The following is a 6,000-nucleotide window of genomic DNA, read 5'->3' as shown; positions in this document are numbered from 1 at the left end:
TAGGCTTTGCTTCAGAAGGCATAATTATTAAATTGCTAGCACCATATTCAAAGCCAACCTGATAGAACCTGCCAAACTCTGCATTATCTTGGCATAACCTTCAAGAACCCAGAATCACCTCCAAGCTATGATAAGGTATTAGAGTAAGATCATGTGAAGAACTTTAATCAATTATTGAGATTATTTAATGAATCTGAACATTAAAAAGTATTTAATTTTAAAAAGTGCTGGGTTATTATCGGATGTCTAAGGTAGGGATAACTCCACTGAGAAATATGGGCTATTTTGTTAACTTTGCTAAGAAAAATAGGCTATCAACTACTCATACTTCAAAATGAAAGGTGAAATAAGTTATCTTCCATGGTATATCGCATGCCTTGTAACTGCTGACAGAACAGTATGTACTATTGTTAATATCATCTTCATAACCATCTTCAGAGTTCATGAAGTCTAAAATTCATTTCTATCTTATTTAACAGGAATAAGGAATGGACTTGTGATTTCATTACTGCAGGGAACTCCTAGGTAAGAAAACTCCTTCTACCAATGCAAGCTGACCTGCTCTCTGCAACTTATAATCTTAGTAGTTACTGCATTAAGTGGTTTGCATGAAAATAAGTCAGTTTTTACTATTGCCTTGTGGGAAAATATCACAGCCTGAAATCTTCTTTCCATCATTCTCTTCCAAAAACCTTATAGACTTTCCAGATTGTTTTCAATGAAAGGAGTTAGAAGAATGTGTTGAGGGGGTGATTAAAGAATACAGATGGAAAGGAAATCAAAGGTCAAGGAGCAAAGGTCTACCTTCCCTAATAAAACAGGAGTCACCTCACTCTTCTACCAGTTTCAACTTTTATTTTCCTTGCTTTCATGGTCAGAGTTTCCATTTTCTAAGAGCACTAGCATTCTCTGTTGATTTACTATGCAGGTTTTTTGATCACCTAATAGTTTGATTGAGTTCATTAAAAGTTCATGCAGGAGTGGAAATGAGATGACCTAAATTATTAGCCAGACTAAGTTATCTTTATAGATTAATTATCACTTATTACCTCATTACCATCTATCCATTTGGAGGGTAGGAATAATAATATATCCCACCTTCATTTCCTGCCAGAACAATAAATATGTCATTAAAAGGAGACTAGAAATGGACCACGTGACTAGACTGGGGAGCTGATATCCTGTATTTAACAGGGCTGGATCTTCCTTCCTCTTTGCCCTATGTTGAGCTGGGAGGACTCGAGCTTACATCAAGCAAGCAAGCAAACTCAGGAAGGCATGATGGAGAGTTATTGATTTCAAATTTAATTCAATCCTATTTGCAGGAATGCTTATGCACATGTATATTTGGGGGTCATTGATAAGAATAATGTGCACAATTTATGGAAGTAATTTCTGATGGATTTGCATATTTGTCCTCACCTAAAAATTTTCCTGAGAGCCATGTCTTTGCACCTTCGCATTAAAAAACCTTGCTTACTTCTTTTACAAGGAAAGTTAAATCCCTTTTATTGAGATCCAGCTTAGCACATCATCTAATGGGCAACTTGCTAAAATTCCATATGGGTGTTGATTTATAAGAGGAGATAAACGTGACATTAAATTAATGGTACAGTGGATTTGTAATCAGAGGATTGGGATTCAAATCTTGCTTCTGACATTTACCTCTCTGGGCCTTAGTTTCTTCATCTACAAAATAAGATGTTTCAATTAAATGATTTACAAGGTACCTGTCAGCTCTCTAAATCTTTGATCCTGTTCCTTTGCAAAAGTCACCCTCTAGAATTTCATGTGTCAGAGGGAAGGAAGGAGTCATGACATTATGGGGGAAATTGTGGCTAGAAGGTTTTAAAAGATTAGTGTCTGATTGAGACTTAGTGAAAAGTGAATACAACTTAACTATGGTGAGGCAGGGCAAATAGTTCATAAGTGAAGAAATACAGGAATTAGATGTACAGTCAGTTTAAACACTTCAGTTTAGTTCAATCCAATCCCCATCTTCACTTGTGTGTGTTCATATGTTGTTGCTCTTTAGTTATTAAAATGATTTCAATAATCTTAATTTTAAATACATTTTTGTAAAAAAAATTCACCTTCAAATTAATTCAGTAATCAGTCAAACAGCATTTATTAAAAGTTTACTATATGCCAGGCACATTGCTAAGTGCTAAGGATACAAAGAAAAACAAAAATGTCATCCCTGTCCTCAAGGAGGTCACATTATAATAGGAGAGACAACATGAAAATACCTGTTAACTTGACTCTATCTTTATATCTATATATGTGTGTATACATATTGTGATGGCAAGCAAAGTGGGACTTTTTGTTTTGGTCTTTTTTCTTTCGTAGTTCTACTTCTTCACAGCACTGAGGTAATCAAGTGCCTTTGATTGAAACTTGTCTTTGTTTGAATCAAGAGTCTTTGATGATCTGATTAAGTCACAAGAAAGCCTAAATCTCATGAGCTTGAGTCACATGGTTGTAACTCCCTCTGTGGGCTGACCCTGAAGAAGTGTATATATACTCTGAGGTTAGCATTTGCTTTGGGGGCTCACTCATTGCAAGAGTGTTCATGTGATTTGGCCAGACGAGACTCTGGGTAGCCATTAAGGAGTCACCCCCCACCCCTATTTTGAAAACCCAGATGTTAGTCCTTCTCTCTCTGGTAATTATGTATGTGTTGTTATGGACAGACAGTTAGAAGCCTTGTCTGATGATTTATGATATTTTGCTCTGTTTATATAATTTCTGCTTGCAACTTCTGTTTGTGTTTTCTCTGAAGTTCATTTCCCCTGAACTAAGTGAATGATATATGTATGTTTAATAAAAGTGAGATTGTAAACCCCTTAAAGTTGCTTTCCTTAGAAAAGCAGATCAAAGAATCTGTGCTAGCAGCCCTCCTGTGTGCTGGTGTTGTTGGTCTTACACCTCCACAGCAGATGCTAGTAACATTATTGTTGTACATATATACATACAGACACACATGTATATATGTATAAATGTGTATATATACATATAGATGTGTATTTCTGTATGTGTGTATATATAAATACATACATACACCCACATATACACACATGTATATATACATACATATATACACATACATGTACACATACATATACATACACATATACGTATGCACATACACATATATACATATACATATATAATATACATATACATATGTAGGAAATGAAGGATAGCGTCCTCAGAGGAAGATAGTGGGGTAGTAGGAGATAGGGAAAGGTCTTTGCAGAAAGTGGGGTTTGAGCTCAATCTTGAGGGAAATAAGGGAAACCCAGAGGCAGAAGTAAGAGACAGGGGATTCTAAGGCATGAATCCAGTGAGAAGACAGGAAATGGAGGCAGCATGTATAGATATTTTCTCATGGAAGGTATCTCAGAAGAGAAGAGAATTAGAAGGAAAGTTAGTGGAGATAGTAGGGTTGAATAAGGTATGATTCTTTCATTGTTTTTAGGATGAGGAAAATATGGACATATTTTCAGACAGCAGAGAAGGAGCCAGGAGATAGGGAAAGTTTGAAGATTAGACAGAAATTGGAGATGATAGAGGCAACAATATATTGAAGAAGATAGGAAAAGATAGATTCAAGGAGGCACGGGGTCAAGTTTAACTTGTCAAGGAGTACTATCTTTTTAAAAGAGAGAAAGATGAAAGAACAGACAGTGGCAAAAAGCATTTGAGTATGTGAGATGAACGGGGGGTGAAAAGGGAACTGCCATAAAGGGAATAGCCTCAATTTTTTCAGTGAAGTAAGAATGAGACAAAACCCTCAGCTGAGAGAGAGATTTGATGGGGGAGGGAAAGGAAGAAAAGGTTTAGAAGAGTCACTGTTATGAATGAGTATATCAGTAAGGCAAGATTCATGACCTGGAGGATGACCATGAACATGCCTGTATGGTTCAGAATTGCAAAGTATGAAAAACTCTCTAGGTAGGAGGCAGAGGACATATAACATTTCTTTAGGCACCAAAGAATCAAATCCCAGAACCAGTAATTCCAATGCAATGTAGTAGTTATGGTATTCCAGAATCAGTAAGCCCATGTCAAACTAGCAACAACGAGATTAAAGCATAGTATTACAGCAAAGAGCCAAGTGATCCTGTAACCTTCCCCCCAGCTAGGGCCTTCCCATATACAATCACTCTCAAATCCTAACTGTTTGCTTGCCTGTCTCATCTCCCCCCCAGTCCTCTGGTCTGCAGCTCTCTGGTCTCCACTCTCCCATCATCACTCTCTTCTGCAGCTCTGTGGACTCAGAGTTCTTACTCCTTCTCCTTGGGCTGAATTCTAAAGTCTGGCTTCTCTCCTGACTCCTGAATTCTGAATTCTTGGTTCTCAATAGCTACCTTCTGGGTATATATGTTCTTTTTAGGGCATGAGGCCTTCATGCCCTATAGGCAAAAGAGTGTGGGAAAGATCTTTAGTCACTGATTGGCATCACAAAGGTATGTGCCTGCCTCTCTTAACTGGTCCCACCTGAGGCCTATTGAATGGGAAAGACCTTCAATCACATTATCAGCACAATGAGATACTGTACTTTTCAGGGAGATGTAAAAGGATTGCTCTGCTATAATTAAGACCTTTTTGGAAATTATGTAACATAAATTGGTAGTCAACCCAGTTGGCATAGATTCTCTTTCTCTTTTCCACATCATGTAAATAGAAGCAAAAGATGGTGAATGGTAGGGGTAATCTATTAACGAGTACGGGATCTATTTTTTGGGGAAGAATTGAGGGGTAAAAGGACTGGAAATTGATTTGAGGATGAGTAGCAGAGTTAGGAGTCTTACAGCAGAGGAAAATATGGAATAATGAAAGATTACTAATAGATAAAGTAATGTGAGGGTTTGCGAACTCACAAGTAGAATACTTACAGGTCAAGTTTATGACCATCACTGTGGATATCTGGGGTGGAATGAAGCACAGCATAAATTCTGAGTAGATTGAGGAACTCAAAAGTTTAAGCATTTAAGAGAATCTCTCTCTCTCATACATATATATGTATATGTATACATACATGCATGCTATATACATGTATATACACACATTTTTATACATAATACATATATACATATGCATGTATATGTATGCATGTGTGTATATATACATATATACATATATATTTCTTGATATAAGAGTAAATTGGAGAGAAAAGAGTAGGAAATGGACTCATTAAGAAACCAAAGAGAATGCTTGGGAGTTGATAGAAACCAGGATCTCGATTGGGTGATATATTTGAATTTTGTTAATCTCAGAGGAGGAGAGGTTGCTGAGCCATGGTTATTTTGACTAATTCACCATTGATCAGTGAGTCAGGAGCACATGTACAAGTTCAACCAGTGCTGGAAATTGTTGCCAGGACTGCTATGTCATCTCTGGAAGGAGATAAATGTCAGTGAATATAAGATGGAAGGAGTGAGAAAGGAAAAGATTTAAGATGAAAATCTTTGATAATTTTGGAGCAAGAATTCTAGAGAACTGAGTGGGAAGGTAGGGTAGGTCTGGAGTTGGACATTTTGGGAATAGGATAAAGGGCAATTAGAGTATTTCAGTAGCCAAAGGGTTCAGAATCACTGGAATAGGGCAAATATGAGTGAAAAGAGAATATGCTTTGAGGAATGAATCCAGACAAAGTATTAGTGATTAGATAGAGGTTATTTGGGAAGGCAGATGATTAGACTGTTCAAGGTCCTCCCTCAGCGTGGTGATATTGTGATCTGTGAGGCAGGTGTTTCAACAATCCATCTAGCAGCGGTTATGGGGGTGAAAGACCAACACAAACCCAACAACAAGCATGCTACCAGCACACTGCAACAGCCCAGGTTCTTTTGATCTGCTTTAGTAAGGAAAACAACATTAAGGGGTTAACAAGCTTATTTTAATCCAGCATACAGACATCATTCACTTAGTTAAGGGGAAAAAGCCAGCACCCTGAACTTCAGAGCAAATTACAACCAACTTACAAACATTGAC

Source organism: Trichosurus vulpecula, chromosome 1, assembly GCF_011100635.1.
Source record: "Trichosurus vulpecula isolate mTriVul1 chromosome 1, mTriVul1.pri, whole genome shotgun sequence".
In the NCBI taxonomy this organism is placed as follows: domain Eukaryota; kingdom Metazoa; phylum Chordata; class Mammalia; order Diprotodontia; family Phalangeridae; genus Trichosurus; species Trichosurus vulpecula.
Note: the sequence above shows the minus strand (reverse complement) of the source record.